At 42.4% G+C, this 24,954-nt stretch overlaps 1 protein-coding gene across 1 annotated transcript in view; it reads left to right on the top strand.

Annotated features, from left to right (window-relative positions):
• Nucleotides 1-11,402: 11,402 nt before the first annotated feature.
• Nucleotides 11,403-24,954, top strand: part of TMEM266 (transmembrane protein 266) — a 129,288-nt gene continuing 115,736 nt past the window's right edge. Inside the window, exon 1 of the mRNA XM_044231205.1 lies at nt 11,403-11,510. The gene's annotated coding sequence lies outside the window, so the exon portion shown is untranslated. The remainder of the gene's footprint in view (nt 11,511-24,954) is intronic.

The following is a 24,954-nucleotide window of genomic DNA, read 5'->3' as shown; positions in this document are numbered from 1 at the left end:
GTATCATATCATCTGCAAAGAGTGATAATTTGACTTTTTCTTTGCCGATTTGGATGCCTTTAATTTCCTTTTGTTGTCTGATTGCTGAGGCTAGGACTTCTAGTACTATGTTGAATAGCAGTGGTGATAATGGACATCCCAGCTGTGTTCCTGACCTTAGTGGAAAAGCTTTTCGTTTTTCTCCATTGAGAATGATATTTGCGGTGCGTTTTTCATAGATGGCTTTGATGATATTGAGGTATGTGCCCTCTATCCCTACACTTTGAAGAGTTTTGATCAGGAAGGGATGCTATACTTTGTCAAATGCTTTTTCAGCATCTATTGGGAGTATCATATGGTTCTTGTTCTTTCTTTTATTGATGTGTTGTATCACATTGACTGATTTGCGGATGTTGAACCAACCTTGCAGCCCTGGGATAAATCCCACTTGGTCAAACCAACTCCACACATAAGAAGGGAAATCATCAAGATTAGAGCTGAGATCAATGAGGGAGAAACCAGAGATACAGTAGAACGTATCAATGAAACTAGAAGCTGGTTTTTTGAAAGAATCAATAAGATCGATAAGCCACTGGCTACACTAATCCAAAAGAAAAGAGAGAAAGCCCAAATTCATAAAATTATGAATGAAAAGGGAGAGATCACAACTAACGCCAAGGAAGTAGAAACAATCATCAGAAGTTATTACAAACAGTTATATGCCAATAAGCTTAGCAACCTAGATGAAATGGATGCATTCCTGGAAAAATATAAACTACCAAAAATGAACCAGGAAGAAATCAACAACCTGAATAGACCGATATCTAATAATGAGATTGAATCAGTGATCAAAAACATTCCAAAAAACAAGAGCCCAGGACCTGACAGATTCCCTGGGGAATTCTACCAAACCTTCAAAGAAGAAATAACACCTGTTCTCCTGAAGCTGTTTCAAAAAATTGAAGCAGAAGGAAAACTTCCAGACTCTTTCTATGAAGCCAGCATTACCCTGATCCCCAAACCAGGCAAGGACCCTACCTAAAAGGAGAATTTCAGAGCAATATCACTGATGAATATGGATGCTAAGATTCTCAACAAGATCCTAGCCAACAGGATCCAACAGCACATTAAAAAGATTATCCACCATGATCAGGTGGGATTCATCCCTGGTCTACGAGGATGGTTCAACATTCACAAATCAATCAATGTGATACAACAAATTAATATGAGAAGAGAGAAGAACCACATGCAGAAAAAGCATTTGACAAAATCCAGCATCCGTTCCTGATTAAAACGCTCCAACGTATAGGGATAGAGGGAACATTCCTGAACCTCATCAAATCTATCTATGAAAGACCCACAGCAAATATCATCCTCAATGGAAAAAAGCTTGCAGCCTTCCCATTGAGATCAGGAACAAGACAAGGATGCCCACTTTCACCACTCTTGTTCAACATAGTATTAGAAGTCCTAGCAACAGCAATCAGACAACAGAGAGAAATAAAAGGTATCCATATTGGTAATGAAGAAGTCAAACTCTCTCTCTTTGCAGATGACATGATTCTTTATATGGAAAACCGAAAAGACTCCACCCCCAAACTACTAGAACTCATAGAGCAATTCAGCAACGTGGCAGGATACAAAGTCAATGTGCAGAAATCAGTGGCTTTCTTATACACTAACAAGGAAAATACAGAAAGGGAAATTAGAGAATCGATTCCATTTACTATAGCACCAAGAACCATAAGATACCTGGGAATAAACCTAACTAAAGAGGTAAAGGATCTGTACTTGAGGAACTACAGAACACTCATGAAAGAAATTGAAGAAGACACAAATAGATGGAAGACCATTCCATGCTCTTGAATCGGAAGAATAAACATTGTTAAAATGTCTATACTGCCTAGAGCAATCTATACTTTTAATGCCATTCCGATCAAAATTCCACCGGCATTCTTCAAAGAGCTGGAGCAAATAATCCTAAAATTTGTATGGAATCAGAAGAGACCCCGAATCGCTAAGGAAATGTTGAAAAACAAAAATAAAGCTGGCGGCATCACCTTACCTGATTTCAAGCTTTATTACACAGCTGTGATCACCAAGACAGCATGGTACTGGCATAAAAATAGACACATAGACCAGTGGAACAGAGTAGAGAGCCCTGATATGGACCCTCAACTCTATGGTCAATTAATCTTTGACAAAACAGGAAAAAATATACAGTGGAAAAAAGAGAGTCTCTTCAATAAATGGTGCTGGGAAAACTGCACAGCTATATGTAGAAGAATGAAACTCGACCATTCTCTTACACCGTACACAAAGATCAACTCAAAATGGATAAAAGACCTCAATGTGAGACAGGAATCCATCAGAATCTTAGAGGAGAACATAGGCAGTAATCTCTTTGATATCAGCCACAGCAACTTCTTTCAAGATATGTCTCCAAAGGCAAAAGAAACAAAAGCAAAAATAAACTTCTGGGACTTCATCAAAATCAAAAGCTTCTGCACAGCAAAGGAAACAGTCAAAAAAACAAAGAGGCAACCCACGGAATGGGAGAAGATATTTGCAAATGACAGTACAGACAAAAGGTTGATATCCAGGATCTATAATGAACTCCTCAAACTCAACCCACACGAAACAGACAAACACATCAAAAAATGGGCAGAAGATATGAACAGACACTTCTCCAATCAAGACATACAAATGGCTATCAGACACATGAAAAAATGCTCATCATCATTAGCCCTCAGGGAGATTCAAATTAAAACCACATTGAGATATCACCTTACACCAGTTAGAATGGCCAAAATTAACAAAACAGGAAACAACATGTGTTGGAGAGGATGTGGAGAAAGGGGAACCCTCTTCCACTGTTGGTGGGAATGCAAGTTGGTGCAGCCTCTTTGGAGAACAGTGTGGAGATTCCTCAAGAAATTAAAAATAGAGCTTCCCTACGACCCTGCAATTGCACTCCTGGGTATTTACCCCAAAGATACAGATGTCGTGAAAAGAAGGGCCATCTGTACCCCAATGTTTATAGCAGCAATGGCCACAGTCGCCAAACTATGGAAAGAACCAAGATGCCCTTCAACGGATGAATGGATAAGGAAGATGTGGTCCATATACACTATGGAGTATTATGCCTCCATCAGAAAGGATGAATACCCAACTTTTGTAGCAACATGGACGGGACTGGAAGAGATTATGCTGAGTGAAATAAGTCAAGCAGAGAGAGTCAATTATCATATGGTTTCACTTATTTGTGGAACATAACAAATAGCATGGAGGACAAGGGGCGTTAGAGAGGAGTAGGGAATTTGGGTAAATTGGAAGGGGAGGTGAACCATGAGAGACTATGGACTCTAATAACAATCTGAGGGGTTTGAAATGGCGGGGGGGTGGGAGGTTGGGGTACCAGGTGGTGGGTATTATAGAGGGCACGGCTTGCATGAAGTACTGGGTGTGGTGAAAAAATAATGAATACTGTTTTTCTGAAAATAAATAAATTGAAAAAAAAAGAAGGTAATACAAAAAAAATAAAAAAATAAAAAGATGTGCTCGCTTCGGTAGCACATATACTAAAAAAAAAATAAAAAGATAAAAAAAAATCCCACTTGGTCGTGGTGAATAATCCTTTTAATGTACTGTTGAATCCTATTGGCTAGTATTTTGGTGAGAATTTTTGCATCTGTGTTCATCAAGGATATTGGTCTATAGCTCTCTTTTTTGATGGGATCCTTGTCTGGTTTTGGGATCAAGGTGATGCTGGCCTCATAAAATGAGTTTGGGAGTTTTCCTTCCATTTCTATTTTTTGGAACAGTTTCAGGAGAATAGGAATTAGTTCTTCTTTAAACGTTTGGTAGAATTCCCCCGGGAAGCGGTCTGGCCCTGGGCTTTTTTTGTTTGGAGATTTTTAATGACTGTTTCAATCTCCTTACTGGTTATGGGTCTGTTCAGGCTTTCTATTTCTTCCTGGTTCAATTTTGGTAGTTTATATGTTTCTAGGAATGCATCCATTTCTTCCAGATTGTCAAATTAGTTGGCGTAGAGTTGCTCATAGTATGTTCTCATAATAGTTTGTATTTCTATGGTGTTAGTTGTGATCTCTCCTCTTTCATTCATGATTTTATTTATTTGGGTCCTTTCTCTTTTCTTTTTGATAAGTCTGGCCAGGGGTTTATCAATTTTATTAATTCTCTCAAAGAACCAGCTCCTAGTTTGGTTGATTTGTTCTATTGTTTTTTTTTGTTTCTATTTCATTGATTTCTGCTCTGATCTTTATGATTTCTCTTCTCCTGCTGGGCTTAGGGTTTCTTTCTTGTTCTTTCTCCAGCTCCTTTAGGTGTAGGGTTAGGTTGTGTACCTGAGACCTTTCTTGTTTCTTGAGAAAAGCTTGTACCGCTATATATTTTCCTCTCAGGACTGCCTTTGTTGTGTCCCACAGATTCTGAACCGTTGTATTTTCATTATCATTTGTTTCCATGATTTTTTTCAATTCTTCTTTAATTTTCTGGTCGACCCATTCATTCTTTGGAAGGATGCTGTTTAGTCTCCATGTATTTGGGTTCTTTCCAAACTTCCTCTTGTGGTTGAGTTCTAGCTTCAGAGCATTGTGGTCTGAAAATATGCAGGGAATGATCCCAATCTTTTGATACCGGTTGAGTCCTGATTTAGGACCGAGGATGTGATCTATTCTGGAGAATGTTCCATGTGCACCTGAGAAGAATGTGTATTCTGTTGCTTTGGGATGAAATGTTCTGAATATATCTGTGATGTCCTTCTCATCCAGTGTATCATTTAAGGCCTTTATTTCCCTGTTGATCTTTTGCTTGGATGATCTGTCCATTTCAGTGAGTGGAGTGTTAAAGTCCCCTACTATTATTGTATTATTGTTGATGTGTTTCTTTGATTTTGTTATTAATTGGTTTATATAGTTGGCTGCTCCCACGTTGGGGGCATAGATATTTAAAATTGTTAGATCTTCTTGTTGGACAGACCCTTTGAGTATGATATAGTGTCCTTCCTCATCTCTTATTATAGTCTTTGGCTTAAAATCTAATTGATCTGATATAAGGATTGCCACTCCTGCTTTCTTCTGCTGTCCATTAGCATGGTAAATTCTTTTCCACCCCCTCACTTTAAGACTCGAGGTGTCTTCGGGTTTAAAATGAGTTTCTTGGAGGCAACATATAGATGGGTTTGTTTTTTTATCCATCCTGATACCCTGTGTCTTTTGATTGGGGCATTTAGCCCATTAACATTCAGGGTAACTATCGAAAGATATGATTTTAGTGCCATTGTACTGCCTGTAAGGTAACTGTTACTGTATATTGTCTCTGTTCCTTTCTGATCTACCACTTGTAGGCTCTCTCTTTGCTTAGAGGACCCCTTTCAGTATTTCCTGTAGAGCTGGTTTGGTGTTTGCAAATTCTTTCAGTTTTTGTTTGTCCTGGAAGCTTTTAATCTCTCCTTCTATTTTCAATGATAGCCTAGCTGGATATAGTATTCTTGGCTGCATGTTTTTCTCGTTTAGTGCTCTGAAAATATCATGCCAGCTCTTTCTGGCCTGCCAGGTTTCTGTGGATAAGTCAGCTGCCAATCTAATACTTTTACCATTGTATGTTACAGACTTCTTTTCCCGGGCTGCTTTCAGGATTTTGTCTTTGTCACTAGGCTTGTGAATTTTACTATTAGGTGACGGGGTGTGGGCCTATTCTTATTGATTTTGAGGGGCGTTCTCTGAACCTCCTGAATTTTGATGCTCATTCCCTTTGCCATATTGGGGAAATTCTCCACAATAATTCTCTCCAGTATACCTTCTGCTCCCCTCTCTCTTTCTTCTTCTTCTGGAATCCCAATTATTCTAATGTTGTTTCGTCTTATGGTGTCACTTATCTCTCGAATTCTCCCCTCATGGTCCAGTAGCTGTTTGTCCCTCTTTTGCTCAGCTTCTTTATTCTCTGTCATTTGGTCTTCTATACCACTAATTCTTTCTTCTGCCTCATTTATCCTACCAGTGAGAGCCTCCATTTTTTATTGAACCTCATTAATAGCTTTTTTGATTTCAACTTGGTTAGATTTTAGTTCTTTTATTTCTCCAGAAAGGGCTTTTATATCTCTGGAGAGGGTTTCTCTAATATCTTCCATGCCTTTTTAAAGCCCAGCTAGGACCTTGAGAATTGTCATTTTGAACTCTAGATCTGACATATTACCAATGTCTGTATTGATTAGGTCCCTAGCCTTCGGTACTGCCTCTTGTTCTTTTTTTTTGTTGTGAATTTTTCCGCCTTGTCATTTTGTCCAGATAAGAGTATATGAAGGAGCAATAAAATACTAAAAGGGTGGCAACAATCCCAGGAAAATATGCTTTAACCAAATCAGAAGAGATCTCAAACCGTGAGGGGGGATTTCTCCCCCCTCACGATTGGGTGAGGGATCTCCTCTGATTGAGATCTCCTCTGATTGGGATCTCCCAATCTCTTCTGATTGGGATCTCCCAATCTCTTCTGATTGGGATCTCCCAATCTCTTCTGATTGGGATCTCTTCTGATTTGGGGATAAAAAGAGGTTCAAAAAGAAAGAAAGAAAAAAAGAATTAAAAAAGAGATTGAATTAAAAATTCAATCAAGAATTTTAAAAAGAATTTAAAAAAAGATTGAATAGATTGGGATCTCTTCTGATTTGGGGATAAAAAGAGGTTCAAAAATAAAGAATTAAAAAAAAGAAAACGAATTAAGAAAAGTATAAAAAAGAAAAAATATATATATATTAGATAAACTAGTTAAAAAACGTTAAAAAAGAAAAGGGTAAAAGTTAAAAAAAATTAGCAGAAGAAGAGAAGAAAAATGAAAAAGAAAAAAATTAAATTAACTGCAAGACTAAAAAATCACAGGGAGAAAGCCATGAGTTCCGTGGTTTGTTTTCTCCTCCTCTGGAATTCTGCTGCTCTCCTTGGTATTGAAACTGCACTCCTTGGTAGGTGAACTTGGTCTTGCCTGGATTTTTTGTTGATCTTCTGGGGGAGGGGCCTGTTGTAGTGATTCTCAAGTGTCTTTGCCCCAGGTGGAATTGCACCGCCCTTACCAGAAGCTGGGCTGAGTGATCCACTCGGTTTTGCTTTCAGGAGCTTTTGTTCCCTGAGCGCTTTCCGTAGAGTTCCAGAGGACGGGAATACAAATGGCAGCCTCCTGGTCTCCGGCCCGGAAGAGCCAAGAGCCGGGGGCCCCGCTCCCCAGTGCGCCCTCAGCGAACAGCTCCCAGTAACTCGCGTCTGCCTAACCTCCGGCCACGCTCCGAGCTCACCGAGCCTGCGACCGGTTCAAGGCAACACCGAGCTGTGAGCTTACTGTCAGCTCTGTCTCTGTAGCCGGCTTTCCCGTTCCAATATCCACAAGCTCTGCAACACTCAGACACCCCCGATCCTTCTGTGACCCTGCAGGACCTGAGGTCACGCCGACCCCGCGTGGGCTTCGCCCCCGTTTAGCCTCTGGAGTGATGTCCCTCAGCGGAACAGACTTTTAAAAGTCCTGATTTTGTGCTCCGATGCTCCGCCGCTTGCTGGGAGCCGGCCCCTCCCCCCGGGGTCTATCTTCCCGTCGCTTTGGATTCACTTCTCCGCCAGTCCTACCTTTCAGAAAGTGGTTGTTTTTCTGTTTCTAGAATTGCTGTTCTTCTCTTCGATCTGCCGATGGATTTGCAGGTGTTTGCAATCTTTAGATAAGCTATCTAGCTGATCTCCTGCTAGCTGAAGTAGTCTCAGCCTACTACTTCTCCGCCATCTTGACTCTGCCCATTTTTTTATATGATTGTCTGTTTTGTGTGTGTTGAGTTTGAGGAGTTCATTATAGATCCTGGATATCAACCTTTTGTCTGTACTGTCATTTGCAAATATCTTTTTTTTTTACGCTGAGGGACTATGGACTCTGAAAAACAATCTGAGGGGTTTGAAGTGGCGGGGGAGGTGAGGGTGGTAGGTTGGGGTACCAGGTGGTGGGTATTATAGAGGGCACGGTTTGCATGGAGCACTGGGCGTGGTGAAAAATAATGAATACTGTTATGCTGAAAATAAATAAAAAATAAATTAAAATAAATTTAAAAATAAAAAGAGTCCCCAAGTGATTCTTACAGGCAAGTTTAAGAACAAGCTAGAGGCCTGCCAGAACTTCACAGTTCCTCTACACTGATCAGCCTCAAGGGCTGGTCCTCCGCTGGGTGTCAGGGGTGTTTGAAAACAAGAGCAGGACCCGTTTGGAGAAAGCTGAATGCCACCCTGTCTATCTACCTCTGTTTTCAATACCCTAAATTTACCTAATTTAAATTTAATTTTGAGTACGTGCTGTGAAGTAGAATACCACCAGGGGGCAGCACAGAGAAGACAAATTATACACATTTGGGGATTTTTTTTTTTTTTTTTAACTTCACCATATAAAATGGTCACATGTACATTTTAGGGGAACTCAGACCACCAAAAACAAAGGGGGGGTTGGGGCTTTACACTTAGAAGATACTGGTAGGGGCTCCTGGGTGGCTCAGTGGGTTAAAGCCTCTGCTTTGGCTCAGATTATGGTCTCAGGGTCCTGAAATCGAGCCCCGCATCCGGTTGTCTGCTCAGCAGGGAGCCTGCTTCCTCCTCTCTCTCTCTCTGCCTGCCTCTCTGCCTACTTGTGATCTCTGTCTGTCAAATAAATAAATAAAATCTTAAAAAAAAAAAAAGAAGAAGAAGAAGAAGAAACAGGTAAAAGATGTTCCACATAATTTCAACGTATTTTTTTCTCTCGCTGGCTGTCTTTACTGCAACCATTGTAGACAAAAAAGTTCCCCTGAAGTAGCATTGCTCATGGAACCAAAAATGGTACTGGACTACAAAGACTCCAGGTAAACCATAGTGATCTTCCAGTTCGTATGTAGTTTCCACTAGCATTGGAACTGGGTGCTTTTCAATGGTGTTATCAACATTTTAGAGTTCTCTAAGTGGGGTAAAAGGCAGTGGATAACAGTGTGATCCAACTTTGCCAAGGCTTTTTGTTTTTGTTTTTGTTTTTACACTTTTTAAAAAAGTAATATTTTATTTATTTATTTATTTATTTGGCAGAGAGAGAGAGCTCAAGTAGGCAGAGGGAGAGGGAGAGCAGGCCCTCCATAGAGCAGGGAGTCCAATGTGGGACTCGATCCCAAAGGGAGATGCTTAACTGACTGAGCCACCCAGCCACTCCGCTTTTTTCAAGTATAACTGAAATGTTGCCAACACTTGTCAGAAAACTATACTCCCCCCACACACCCATGTCATCCATAATCCCAAATTTTCTTGACCCATCCAATCACTTTTTCCCTTCCAGTCCACATTTCTTCCTTCTGGAAATGTTAAAGAAAAATCCTCTGGCAACTCAGGTAGCTTCTATAAAGATCAATTCCAAGGGCTTTTCTCCCTCTGAAATTCCACCATTAGCATAAGGAAGCACTGAAATCTGAGGGATGACCTGAAGAAAGTTAACCTATTCCCAGCTTGTCAAATTAGATACGCACATCCTACCTAAGATATTTCTTGGTCTCAGAAAAGCATGATCCAGGCTCTGGGGCAATTCCATGACTTAGGTTTGGAAGTTTTTCAATTCCACAATTTCCACCTTTTAGCTAGAAAAGCAGAAGAGGAGGAGGAGGCAAGAATGACAAACAGGGCCTCCAGGGTGGCTCAGTCCTTAAGCATCTGCCTTCCAGCTCAAGTCATGACCCCAGGGCCCTGGGATCCAGTCCCCCATCCCTGGCTCCGCAGGGAGTCTGCTTCTCCCTCTCCCTCTTCCTGCTTGCTTTCCCTGCTATGCTCTCACTCTCTGTCAAATAAATAAAATCCTGGGGCACCTGGGTGGCTCAGTCCATTACGCAGCTGCCTTCAGCTCAGGTCATGATCCCAGGGTCCTGGGATAGAGCCTCACATCAGACTCCTTGCTCAGTGGGGAGCCTGCTTCTCCCCAGCCTGCCATTCCCCCTGCTTGTGCCTGGTCTCTTCTTTCTTTCTCTCTCTCTCTCTCTCTCTCTCTCTCTCTCTCTCTCTCCCCCCCTTGCTCTTTCTGTGTTAAATAAATAAAATCTTTTAAAAATTAAGTAAATACAAATAAATAAATAAAATCTTAGAAAAGAATGACTAAAACATTCCTGAGAGGCCAAATTGGCCTAAGCAAAAACAAAATACCTTCAGAAGAGGTAGGAGAACTGGAAATCCAGTTTCTCTGCAGAGCCAGAGGCTACACTGGACTAAGTGTTCTAGAAAGGAGCGTTTCCAAACTTTTCAAATACCTTAACAAAAATGTCAGGACCCCAACGGCTGTATTTTCAGCATGAACTGGTGGAGACTGAAAATAAAAGCTGAGTTCAGAAACTGCCTTAGTGACCGTGTTCCACTACTCACGGTAGTACTTGCAGACATTAGAGTTGTACATATATGTGTGTGAAGACTCTTCAAACCTGCAGAGAATATTTGTGGTTACGTCCAGAATCCTCACCTACTCCACTGACCCCACCTGCTAACCAGAAACATAGTGCTATAACAGACACTCTCAGAGAGGCTGATATCATCGCCAAGGGGAGAAATCTTACTACTCGTATGAAGCACAACTACACATAACGTCCATAAACAGCTATACAGTTTATCCCTGATATCTGAACCTCACGGCGGTGGGAGGGGAAGGAAGTGAAGCGGCGGTGATTCGTGACCAAAATGTCTGAAAAGCTCTCCTAAGAGGCTGATAACGGAAGGTGGGGGGAAGGTGGGGAAACACTGTCTTGCAGGGGTCCTGGGCTGAGACTATCCATCAAATGAAGGTCCTGAGAGGCATTTTCCTCCCAAGACAGCACACGGAGGGTCAGTGGTCTCCGATTCTGTCAAGATCTGGGCCAGACAGCGGTGTTTCCCTGCCATTCGCTGCCTCAAAGGATGCCCTGTGCCGACCTAAGGAAAAACTGGCGAAGAGCTCTGCAAACTGCAAAGCCCGGCACCAAAGCCAGAGGAGGCTTCTTTGCCGGCAACTGTAGGAAACCCTAGCGGGACCCTTTGGGCCTCCGCACTTGTTGCTTCCCCGGGGCGCCCGTCCGCCTTCACCTCACACCTTCTCTTTGTGAAACCCTTCTCTCCACAGGAGCACACGCGGGCCCCCTGACTGGGCCGCGCGACCCCCTCACCCACGCCATGACGCGGGCGCGCTGTGTTGGAGCCCTGCTGGCGGCGCAGCCTCCGACCCCTGCCCGGCTCCCGCCGCCAGTCCGACCAGCCCAAGCCGCGGTTTCCTAGACAGCCGAGCCGCCACCGTAAGCACTCGCGGGTGAACCGCGTTAGGCAAGGGCGCAGGCGCCGACCGGCGAGCTGCTGGAGCGAGGCCGCGCACGCGCGCCCCCGAGCGCGGTGGGCGGAGGAGCCCAGGGAGCGGCAGAGCCGCGAGGGGGCGGGGGGAGGGGGGACCGGACAGGGGAGCCCCGGGAGCGCGAGCTGCAACCGGCGCCAATGCAGAGCCTAGCGAATCCCGAGCCCAGGCAGCAGGTATGTGTCTTCGAAGCCGGCCGTGGCCAGGGCTTCCCCTCCTCTATGTCGGGGTCCTGTGGCCAGGGCGGGGGTGGGGACCGGTCAAGGTTTGCAGGGTGCGCGTCTGGGAGGGCTAGTATCTTACCACTGACCTTCATCCTGGCTCGCTGAGGGAAGCAGGAGGGTGCGTGGGGAAATCCAGGGCTTCAGCTCCAGCCTGGGAAATCTGCTTCTTGTCACATGCTTCTTATTTATTTTTGCAAACTGCTCTGGTTGGGGTCCAGCTGCAGATGCTTTAGCTCCCGTTCTTTGCCTCCGTGTGCCATCTTGCATTTATTAATAAAACATGCAAGCTGGGGTGTGGAGGGGGGAGGTGGATTGCTGCTGGGGGGAATCCCATTGCAGTATGGGTTGAGTGGCGCCTATTTTCAGTGTTCAGGCATGGTACTGAGGTGGAAATTCCACACCCTGGGCATTTGTGGCTTGCTTGGTCGTGAGCACTTACTAGTGGGCTTCCCTCATTTGTCTGGAGGCGTTACAGCGGCAGGTTGGGCTGTCAAGAAAGCATGGTGGGCATTCAGTATCAGGCCAGAATCCCCTTCAGGGGACAGGTGCACACAGTACCCTGCTTGCTAACTTGCCAAGGACGCTTAAACCCAGAACATCGTTTCCATGATTGCTGAAAAGAGGCCTTGAACAGAATCCTCCAGACTTGCATACTCAAACTCATTAAGGTTTTGCATCTGAAGAGGACTAAAGCTTGCCACCTGTTGGAAGTCAGACCCCATGAAATCCTCCATAATCTAGCCCACCAATCCCTGTTTCAGTCACTAATACATAGCAATAGGCCCACCCTGGTTCTTCCTATCTTCTTTAATATTGCTTGTCATTTCTTTTAAAATTTAATCCATGATTTTATGTTCCATATGTTATAAATTACATTATTTGTATAACATCAACAAAATTTGTATAGCATTGTATCGAAAAGACTGAATTTCTTTTCAGTGTCCTGGTTACTGATTTCCTAGCTTTTCACCTTGCTTCAAGCAGCAGTCCAAAAAGTGGAATATATGTAACTGATTACCTTTCTCTGCCCACCCCCCCCCATGCCATGGTAAGAAGACTAGTACAAGCTGGAAGCATAAAATGGAAATGCGTATCACAACACATTGGGGTATGGCAGCAGAACTAAGTGCTTGTAAACTATAGTCAGTGTGCCACATCAAATCATGAGGACACATTCTTGAATGCTCATATGTGCCAGGTACGGAGCTAAAGGGTACTTGTGCATGATCTCCTTTAATCTTCACAACAAACCTATTATCTCCATGTTGAAGGTGAGGAAGGTGAGACTAAGAAAGGTCAGCTAACTTGCCCAAGGTCACACAGCCCAAAATCAGAATAAGGATGCAAACTCAAGTCTATCTGATTGCTGGGGGTGGAGGGGCATTGGGAGGAAACTTTACCCCTGGTGCTGCCCCTGCATCTATATTGTAATTAAGATCAAGTTTCTGCATAAGCATACATGCTTGGATCTGATTTTCCATTTCATAGATTCCACATCCCTCTTTGTGGATTTTTAGAAATGGAATCGGCTGTTTTAGAATGGGTCTGTATGGAATTTTTTGAGGTGGCACTGAGCCTATAAAAAATGGTGTCCTAGACACGCTTCCATTTAACTTTCTCAAACAAGCAATTAAGCTCAAAAAAAGTTGTTTCCCTTCAGATTTAAATTCATAAAATGTATGTGCATCAGATAGAATGAGTCACTCATGTTTTTCATTCTTGCATCCCACTCCAGTCTTCTTGCCACCTTACACACTGGCTTCTGGTGTGAGTGCCAGTCATTAAAAACAACATTGTCTAACACACTCCTGTGTGAGTGCCTTGATGGGGTGAAGGAATGCAGACCAGTCATGGCCCATAATCCAGTCTCTATGACAGTAGCAATTATTCACTTGAAAATCTTGTAATCCATGCATTCAACTATGGATGTCTACTTCATCTTGTTCTACAAGTGCACTATCATAATACAAATATTGGATTTTGCTCCACATTCCAGTAGTTCTCATAAACTTAGAAATTGCTACAGTTGCATCTTCAATGGAAAATCCACTCAGTGGGGCTACAGACTTTTGTATTCAGGACATGTATTTATAACGGTAGTGAGAAAGGTAAAGGTAGATATAAGGGATTACTTGAAATATCCCATGGAAATTAATAGCTTTGAATTATAAATTGATGGCTACTATTAAGTAGGAAATATAAGACTCTCTTATAAATTCTGTAAGCTCTGGTTTTTTTTTTCCCTTGGGCAATACGACTGGTTTTAGAACACCATGATCTTACTTTTTTCATTATACTTTGTTGTGTTGACAGTAAAGCAATTTACATAGCCATTTTGCCTCATGGAAAACACTGGGTTTTAGAAGAGCATATTCCCCAATGCTTATAGAAATGCTGAGATGGAGTCTTTCCACCCTGAGGATTTCTAGTCTATGATCAGATAAACTCAAGAGGAGTCCTGATGTTACTGGTGAAGCAGCAGAAAGCAAAGAGAGGTATTGCTTGATTTCTGGACAGGATCTTGGTTGTCCAATGTAGACCATCACTATTTTCTTCAGTCAGAAATCTCTTAGTTAAAAAGCATCCAAGAAGTAGAAGTCTACTCTATTCCATTCAAGCAAAATTGTATTTAATGCAAAGCTGAGTATCCTTTTGGGTGCAATGATCAATATGAGGCATGTAAAAATGTTTCTGGACTACATTTTTTTTTTTCTTGACTCATATATCTAAACTGGGAAAAGCCGTATGGTCAACTATGGATGCTGAAGCATTATTTTTTCCCCTCACCAACTGTCTTTTTGGGTTTTTTGGCAGTGAGAAAAACAACTAAAATTTTTCCAGGAAATGGGTAGCATGCATTGCAACGAATGATTGTAATGCACATTTTAATGCATCCTTGAGTAAGACACTGGGAACTGGCTTATGTATCTCTCTTTGACCAACCTCGTAAGCTACTTAGTTGTGAAATGTGTTTTTGTTATAGTATGCTTAACCTAGTATTCTTTAAAAAGAGATGTGTTTTTTTTCCAGTGTCAACAATCTTGAATCATAAAAGGAGTTCAGTCAGCTTAATTCAAGATACTTTATTTTCATGGGTCTCTTTTTCTTTCCTTAGTGGCAGCCGTTGCAAGAGTTTTAATTTTATTAAGAAAATGGTTCACAATCCATGAGTTAATCCATCCCCTTTTCAACTGGGACCAGAGTTCACAGTTGCTGGCTAGGACACTCCCATAGGACCTTCATCTGTGAACCCTGTAACTCCCTTTGGCCTTATTTGCACCCAGTTTCCCCACAAAGAAGGTGTAAGGATTCCTAAAGTCAGGTCCCATGAGACAGGCCTTGCTTGGATAAGTGAGGTAGAATAGTGGCTACTTGATACTGATCGAGGAGGATCAGGGAATCACTTCTCCTGCAGCAACACTAGCCTATATTGTGATTTCTACTTGTAAAGATAGTATGTACCCGTTGTAAAATGCTTAAGCATTACATAAATATAGAAGGTAGGAAGTCCGTGGCTAGAATCTTTAGTCATCTTAATAGCAATAGTCAGTAAATAATTTGCTGTGAAGTCTATATTTTTTTAAGCTTTAATATCTTTTTTTTAATATTTTATTTATTTATTTGTCAGAGAGAGAGAGAGCGCGAGCACACAGGTAGAGTGGCAGGCAGAGGCAGAGGGAGAAGCAGGCTCCCTGCTGAGCAAGGAGCCTGATGTGGGACTTGATCCCAGGACATTGGGATCATGACCCGAGCCGAAGGCAGCCACTCAACCAACTGAGCCACCCAGGTGTCCCTGAAGTCTATATTTTTTAATGTGGATACTGAGTTGTTACTGTTTGCCAATAATACTATGCATGGATGATATGGTTTGCAGGGTTTTTTTCTTTTTCTTCCATAGGGTTATTTATCTTGCTCCCTTAGAGGCCCATGAATGGCATACACTTTATTCAGCCACAGTAGGAACTAGATAAGAGGAGTCCTGTAACCAGGGGAAGAGGCAAGGGACTAATGTGTGGTGGGTAGGAACTGGGCATGATCCATGTCCCGTGATAGGTGTTTTTACATTCTGTATCTCATTTAACCCTTTGCAATTACCCTTCATGTTTAACTATGTATAGATGAGGAGAGACAGAGTCCAAGGTCCATGAGATTTAAGGTGCCAAGCTAAGATTCAAGCCCAGATCATTGTGGCTCAGATTTAGGGTTTTCTTTCAGAATGAAGAGCGCACTGCCTCTGCCCTTCCACACTGACCTTCTAGCTGTTCCCCTGCCTCAGAGCCTTCACACTAGTGTTTTTCTCTCCTGGAATGCTCATCCCACAGACAACTGCTTTGTTTGCTCCCTTGAACCTCTTTTTGGCTTTTCTCAAAGTCTGACTACTCCTTTATAAAACTAAGCACTCTCCCAAAAGCATTCTTTGCCTTCCTCTCCACTTTGTTTCCATTCATAGTCCCTCTTCTAGTTTACCCTATAAGTTGGTTGTTTTATTTACTGTCCATCTCCCCAGAGAATGAATGTTCCAGAGCACAGGAATTTTGTCTTTGTTCACTTCAGTCCAGAACCTTGATGTTGTGGAAAAGAACTGACAAGTCACTGTGGCAATCTTGAATCTTTTTAGCCTCCTACCCTCCTTGTTTTTGTTAGCCCTTACACTTCCCCATAGTGAGCAGTGAAGCTCTAAAATGCAAAGACTCTATGTGCGTGTTTGGGGGAATAACAGGTGAAGTAGAGAGGAATCAGGAGGGATCTTGTCTTAGATGAGTGTCAGGGAGAGAGAAACCTCCTCCCTGGTAGACAAAGGAGGATGGAAAGAAAGTCACCTGAGGGCTGAGGTGTGGCATAAGGCAGCTAAAAGTACATGGTGGGGAGAGGGGGTGGGAATGGCCAGGAACGAAGAGGAGACCTATTCAGGTTCCCCTCTATTTGGCATACATACTTTTGTTGAAGACATCCAAAGGAGAAGACACCAGATTCCACCAACTTTCCTAGTGTCCTACGTTACTAGAAAGGAAAAAGAATCTATGGACATTCACACAGGTAGATTAATCACTGCAGTACCAGCATCAAACTGTTGCACTTTTTAAAGATTAAATACCTGTTGGTATCTTTCCTGTTTAAGCCAGAGTGTGAGAGTTCATTGCCAAAGCACTTAGCTCGTGAGTCTGAGTTTTGGCAGGAAGCATGTTCCAACAGCATCACAGTCTGAGATTCTTTTGGCCCAAGCAGTCCCAGACTCCTGGTTACCTCACATACATCTTTAGTTTGCAGGAGTTCTTGGGCCCAAGCAAAATGATGGGTATGGGGGGAAGAATTCAGACTTAGAACATTTTAGAGTTGAGTACACTGGGGTGCTGGACGGAGTTCATGGTTATAGGATAATGTCAGTGAAACTGCTCCCCAGCCACAGGAAGCCCTCCTTCTCCTCCTCACCTTCTCCTCAGTGGCCTTAATTGCTGCCCTAGGCAGTCTGAATTACCCGCTTGTGGAGAATTCCCCTTCCAAAAAAATGTAGCCTCCCTAAAACTGCTTTTGATTTGTCATGAAAAGTACTCAGTAGCTAGAGCAGGGGCTGATAACTCAGGTTCCCACAGCTGATTAAAGCAAAGAATTTTAATAAGTATTCTGCCCTTTGCAGCCCAGGTTTTGGGAAGTCCGGGCTGCAATCAGGCAGCTGTTCTCGGGATTTCTGTCTAAAACCATAATACACACATTGCTTTTGGCTGCTCTCTCTTGGCTCAGAACAGGTCTGAAATGAATTATTTCATCTGTGATTCCCTCATGGTCTCCTACCTTAGTTTCCAAACTGCCATCAGGCCCTGCCAATACAGTATATAAGGTCAAGAGGTCAAGTAACATTCTCCATAACAATGCCCCTCAGACAGTTAAATCTTTGCATTGTACCTCAACTTGATGCAGTATTTTTAATGAACAATTTCGGTGACACTTGCTAATTTTCCTTTAACCATGCCTGCTGAAATGTGTTAGTCTTGCCCTTCCAAACAGAGAACAGGGTGAAATACATATAGTCCATTAAGTAAAGAAAGTGTTCCACTGTTTGGCGGCATAGTCTCAAAAGAAAATGTTGGGAATTTCTCTCCCATCTCTTGCCTGTCCTTTCATTGTCCAGTTTCTTTCCTGGTGCTCTCTCTGCTGTCAGTCCTCCCATAATGTCCTACAAAGAACCACTGTCCCTACTCCTCTACTGAAACGGAACTCTTAAAGGTCACCCTTGATTGCCTAATCACAGATCCAATGGCTGTTTCTCAGATTTCATTCCTGATGGCTCAGCAACATCTGAGCCTATCGACTTCTTCTACTCCTTGAAATGCTCTATTGGCAGCACCCTCCCAAAGGTGTCTGGTCTGTTCCTCTGCTTTCATCATTCCTATCCTATCGAGAGGCAGTCTGGAGAAGTGGTTAAGAGTGTGGACTCTGGCCTTTATGAGTTTGAATCCTGGCTCTTATACTTACTAACTGTGTGACTTGAGTTATTTAACCCCCCTGAGCCTCAGTCTCTTCATCTGTAAAATGGGAGGAAGAGTAGCTAAGTCATAGGGCTGTCAGGAAGAAATTAAATGAATGTGCCTTGTAAAGCGTAAGCACTTAGTAAATGTGGTCTTTCATCACTATCACTTCCTGTTTGGATACCTTCAGAGGCTCCCTTGTTCTCTGCAGGATAAAACCTTAACTTTAACTCTTAACTAGCTTACTTACTGCCCACAACCTTTCCTAGTGTGTGCCCACCTCCAAGCCCTTATCCATGCAGTCTGCACTTGAGGACCACCTTCACCCCTTCCAGCTCTGCCCCTCCTTCCCTGGCCAGAGGAGGGAGAGTACTGAGGGCTGCGCCCACCTGCTTCAAGGCCCTGAACACAGGCCATGTGTAATGGAAGCTATCCTCTCTTAGGCACTGAGCCTCTCTCTCTCAGGCAAATTATAAATTACTTAAGGACACTAGCTGTGATTTATACTTTTTCAAAATATCCTTCTCAGCACTTAGCGTTACATACATACTAGGAATTTAACTCCTATCTTCTAACTGCCAAAACATGATAGTTTTTCTTGGTCCTTCTAGAATTATTTTTCCTCCTAAACTGAAACTTGTATTGATCAGTCCTAAAGCCTATATAAGCTTTAAATGGGAAAATTGAGTCAAACTACAGGGAGAGTTAACCACATCAGAACCTTTTGGAATGAGGAGGGATATATAGAAATCACTAAAATAATGGGAGCACAGGGAGTAACTTAAGTCTTTTTAAAAGGAGTTTGACATTCTCCCAACCTGTGAAGCTGTCAGGATTTTCTACAGTGTTTGGGACTTCTTCCTGTCTTGATGCCATCCCTTCCAAGCAAAATGAGTGCCCGTTGCGTTACTACCTCCACCCTAGCTGTGATCATAAAAAATGCCTCCAAACATTGCCAAATGTCACTTAGGGTACACGAAATCATCCCCATTTGAGACCCACTGCTCTATAAGACCAATCCAGAAAACTCAGTATGTTCCCATTTCACACAATATCAGAATTTGGACAGTGTGGATCAAATGAAGATGACAATTATAGTAGATGTGAAAAATCAATTTGGGTTCGAAATTACTAACATAGAGAAAATTTAGCATCTACTGATCTTTGGTACATAACCCCATTGTACATTGGAAATGTGGTTAAGTGGAAAATGCATTGAATACATCTAGCCAAAAAAAACAAAAACAAAAACAAAACAAAACAAAAGAATACATCTAGCCTACCCCTGGACATCATTGTTTACTGCTGCCCACCTTAAATATGCTTAAAATACTGACCTTAGCCTACAGTTCAGTAAGATTGTCTAATGCAAAGCCCATTTAATAAGGCAGTGTGGACTATCTCATGTAATTTATTGAATACAGTAGATGAACAAAGTACTGGTTGAATAGGTACCGAATGGTTGTAAACGTGTTGGTTGTTTCCCCTGGTGGTCTTGTGGCTGACTGGGAGCTGCCACTCACAGCTGCTACCCAGCAGCAGGAAATATCATCCTGCATATCACTAGCTTGGGAAAAGAGCCAAATTCAAAATCCAAAGTATGATTTCTACCGAATGCATACTGCTTTTGCACCATCATGAAATCAAAAGATCATGGGCTGAACCATTACAATTGGGGGACCCTCTGTATAAGCAGTTATGGATTCTGTCATGAATAGGGAGAAGTAAACCAATAAAGTAGTTACAGAAATTCAGACCATCTTCCCCCTACAGGACTTGGGTCTAAAGACAACAACTCCAAAGCAGTGCTCCAATCATTCTTAGAATATTTTTGTTGGAATTGTATTTAAGTCCCCAAACTACTTTTCTACTTTTGACAATAAGTATATTAAATCAAAATATAATGATTGGAGAACTCTTAGTTGATCACTATTGGAGGGAATTACGTTTGAGCTGAGGGAAGCTGACTGTCCCTAGCAGAGGCTGCTTCTGACCCCAAAGCTGCCCTGAGACAGCACATCAGGTGCTTCAGGGTGAAGTAGGAATGACTAGGGACTTTGTGCTTTGGTGAATGGCCCCACTTGCTCAGGATCCTTTGTGCTTGTTAGATAATCGAGCTGTAGACTTCTGATTTAAAGCCCACCTCCAGGGACGCCTGGGTGGCTCAGTTGGTTGGACGACTGCCTTCGGCTCAGGGCGTGATCCTGGAGTCCCGGGATCGAGTCCCACATCGGGCTCCCAGCTCCATGGGGAGTCTGCTTCGCTCTCTGACCTTCTCCTCGCTCATGCTCTCTCTCACTCTCTCTCTCAAATAAATAAATAAAATCTTTAAAAAAATAAATAAATAAATAAATAAAGCCCACCTCCAATTGACATTCACAATTACGCTCTGTCTAAATATAGTAGTGCAGAATACATGGCATCCCCAAAGGCTGAAAGCAACAGTTAAACGTAGTACTTTCTTGGAGGGTGGGGGGTGGGCAGAGAAAACATTAAGGCTCCAACCTTGGGAGAGACCTGCTGTGGCCAGAGACCACCTTTCATCTGTATCTGCCTTTGAAAAGGGAGAGCATACAGACCTTCAAGATGATCCCTGACCAATAGTCTAGAAATAGGCCCTATGCAGTGTCTTGAATCTGGGAGGCAGGGACGCCTGGGTGGCGCAGTTGGTTGGACGACTGCCTCCGGCTCAGGGCGTGATCCTGGAGTCCCGGGATCGAGTCCCACATCAGGCTCCCAGCTCCATGGGGAGTCTGCTTCTCCCTCTGACCTTCTCCTCGCTCATGCTCTCTCTCACTGTCTCCCTCTCTCAAATAAATAAAATAAAATCTTAAAAAAAAAAAGAATTTGAATCTGGGAGGCAAAGTACAATTACTCCTTCTACAGACAATGGTGAACATCTGTGTTCCAGGCTCGTGCCAAGAAACTCCATGATGGCCTGAATTGTGTGCCCCTTCAAATGCATATGTTGAATCCTTAACCTTCAACATGACTGGAGATAAGGTCTTCAGAAGATACTTAAGGTTAAATGAGGTCATAAGGAAGCCTTCTAAGAAGAGGAAGAGAGGGGCACCTAGCTGGCTCTGTCAGAAGAGCTTGTGACTCTTGATCTCAGGGTCATAAGTTCAAGCTCCATACTGGATGTAGAAATTACAAAAAGTAATAATAATGAATTTTTTAAAGGGGTAGAAGAAGAGAATGAAAGATTTCTCTTTCATTCTCTTCACCCTTTGAGGACACAGTAAGAAGGTGGCCATCTGCAAGCTGGGAAGAGGGTTCTGACCAGAATCTGACCATGCTGGTGCCCTTACCTTGGATTTCTAGCCTCCAGAACTGTGAGAAAAAAAAAAGTCATTGTTGTTTAAGTCATTCTTGTTGTTTAAGTCATTCAGTATGCCTTTGTTTTCACAGCCCCAGCTAACACATTCTGCATCCTTGTTGTATAGACAAGGAAACTGGGCCCAGAGAGGCAAATGACTTGCCCAAGGTCAAGTTACTAGTTAGTGGCAGATCTAGAACACAGACCTAGTTTTCCTGACTAGTCTGTTGTACATTCCCCTTTTTGTACCACCTCATGTCATATAGGCTTCTGTTCATTATCTCTAGAACCTGTGGTTCATTTCTTCTGTGAGTATCAGGGTCCTTATACCTGCCCTGTTTATCTCAGGATTGTGATAAGGATGGATTAAATGGTACAAAAAAGTCAATGTAAGTTTCTAAACAGAATATTTTACAGATGTAGGTATCACTCAACTCGGATTTTGCCTGATTATCAGGAATCTTTCTACCTTTGAAAATTGTTTTTTTTAAACACCGGAAACCTAGTCTTAATTGCTGAAATGAGGTAGTTCTTGAAAGTGTAACCAGAAAGCTCTGCAGTCTAGAGACAAACGTTATAAATAAAGTCATTTCTAGTTTTAACCACATTGAGGCTATTACTTGTTACTCTTCTTTCCAGAGGTAATATTCTAAATTTTGAAAAGAAGCATCAGATTAAGGTATAAGAATTTCTGGAGTCTAGCCCATACACTATTCTATACAGTAGAAGTGTAACCATGAACAAGTCACTTCACTCTTCTGAATCTTGGTGTCCTTTCTTGTCAAATAATGGGATTAGGCTTTGTGGTTTAGGGATCCCAGGATAATTCCTCTGAACCATGCAATGCCTTAAGACAGCAGGACAAAATAATTCACCCAGTGATCTCACTTTACAAATTATACTTCAGTTATAGTTGTTGGAAGAGTCAAACATAGATGAATGGCATTTGGCAAGAGTACATCTGAAACCCTTAATTATACACTGTAGGCAGCTCTGAAGCTTGGTCTGTGTCAAAGACACCACATTATCCAGTGACACAGTGCAGAGACATTTGGAGTCATTGCAACAGCTTGTTCATCTGTGGCATGATTGGCCTGCATCGGGTAGCATCCACAGTTTTCATTTGAAAATCTGACCCTCTTATACTGAGATTAAAATACCTCCTGTCCAGTTCCTTTGGAAATGAATCCATTAAAATTGATGACACTCAGTGGGGAGTTTGGGGTTCATAGCTGGTGACACATATGGTTTATTATCAGATTTTTATGTAGTTAAATACTATACGAGGTGTACGTTGACTCTCACAAAGTATATTTCTCTGGTTGGAGCAGGCTGACACTTTAGTTGCAGCCAACACCTTCCTGTTTGGCTTCCTTCTTTTTCTGATCATTTTCCTTCACACACTTCAGGAAAATATCTCGGCTTTTAGAGCACTATACATATATCAGTTCTCTTGGCCAGAATCTTGCCCTTAACTTGTTCGTTGATAACAATGCCAACCACATGTAGGCTCTTCCAGTTTTGCCGTGGTAATGTTTGTGGTGTGTTCCTTCTTGAACACTGCCCATCTCCTTGATGTCCACAATATCACCTTTCTTGAAGATTTGCATGTATGGGGCCAAAGGAACAACTCCTTGTTTTCTAAAAGGCCTAGAGAATGTGTAGCAGGTACCTCTCCTCTCTTTATGTTGGTCATTTTGGTGCATTACTGGAAGATGTTGGTTCCCACTAATCTTCTTGCTAGAAAATCATTTCTCTCATTTCCTGACTCTTACCAGTTACCAGTTATGTGAGAGAACGTTCCCTTCTAGCTGAATGTTAAATATCTCATCCTCCAGGAGACAGTCACCTGATTTTCTAACTCCATTGACCCAAAACAAACATCTTTTCTTGGGCCCTCTAAGAAAACCAGTGTTTTGGGGGGTTTCGTTTGTTTGTTTTGTTTTGTTTTTCTGGCTCTGTATAGAGAACAGTCTTAGTTTGTTGTGGACTCTAACCTGCACTCTAACAATCAGGAGTTCCCCTTATATTCATCAACCAACAATTATTTAACAAAATGCCAACAATATACTATATTATATTTATTGAGTGTTATTTGGAAAGAAAATCCCACTCAGGAAGAGTTTACTAAGTCCCAGGCAGAAATGATTCCTCTGGCTAGGGAAGGAAGAACTCAAAGGAAGACAGGATCATGAGGTGTGAAGGTCAGATAGTGTCATGGGGGGTTCCCAGGAAGGTGGGTCATTAGCTGTGCCAAAAGGATAGAAATGATTTGAGTAGGAAGGACATAGGATAATCATGTAAGGTACTTTTTTGTTTTGTTTTGTTTTGTTTTTGTTTTTTGTTTTTCTCCGAATTTATTTATTTTCAGAAAAACAGTATTCATTATTTTTTCACCACACCCAGTGCTCCATGCAAGCTGTGCCCTCTATAATACCCACCACCTGGTACCCCAACCTCCCACCCCCCCCGCCACTTCAAACCCCTCAGACTGTTTTTCAGAGTCCATAGTCTCTCATGGTTCACCTCCCCTTCCAATTTACCCAAATTCCCTACTACTCTCTAACCCCCCTTGTCCTCCATGCTATTGGTTATGCTCCACAAATGAGTGAAACCATATGATAATTGACTCTCTCGGCTTGACTGATTTCACTCAGCATAATCTCTTCCAGTCCCGTCCATGTTGCTACAAAAGTTGGATATTCGTCCTTTCTGATGGAGGCATAATACTCCATAGTGTATATGGACCACATCTTCCTTATCCATTCATCCGTTGAAGGGCATCTTGGTTCTTTCCATAGTTTGGCGACTGTGGCCATTGCTGCTATAAACATTGGGGTACAGATGGCCCTTCTTTTCACGACATCTGTATCTTTGGGGTAAATACCCAGGAGTGCAATTGCAGGGTCGTAGGGAAGCTCTATTTTTAATTTCTTGAGGAATCTCCACACTGTTCTCCAAAGAGGCTGCACCAACTTGCATTCCCACCAACAGTGGAAGAGGGTTCCCCTTTCTCCACATCCTCTCCAACACATGTTGTTTCCTGTTTTGTTAATTTTGGCCATTCTAACTGGTGTAAGGTGATATCTCAATGTGGTTTTAATTTGAATCTCCCTGAGGGCTAATGATGATGAGCATTTTTTCATGTGTCTGATAGCCATTTGTATGTCTTGATTGGAGAAGTGTCTGTTCATATCTTCTGCCCATTTTTTGATGTGTTTGTCTGTTTCGTGTGGGTTGAGTTTGAGGAGTTCATTATAGATCCTGGATATCAACCTTTTGTCTGTACTGTCATTTGCAAATATCTTCTCCCATTCCGTGGGTTGCCTCTTTGTTTTTTTGACTGTTTCCTTTGCTGTGCAGAAGCTTTTGATTTTGATGAAGTCCCAGAAGTCTATTTTCGCTTTTGTTTCCTTTGCCTTTGGAGACGTATCTTGAAAGAAGTTGCTGTGGCTGATATCGAAGAGATTACTGCCTATGTTCTCCTCTAAGATTCTGATAGATTCCTGTCTCACGTTGAGGTCTTTTATCCATTTTGAGTTGATCTTTGTGTACGGTGTAAGAGAATGGTCGAGTTTCATTCTTCTACATATAGCTGTCCAGTTTTCCCAGC

Source organism: Neovison vison, chromosome 13, assembly GCF_020171115.1.
Source record: "Neovison vison isolate M4711 chromosome 13, ASM_NN_V1, whole genome shotgun sequence".
Lineage (NCBI taxonomy): Eukaryota > Metazoa > Chordata > Mammalia > Carnivora > Mustelidae > Neogale > Neogale vison.
This window is presented reverse-complemented; position numbering and strand designations above follow the sequence as displayed.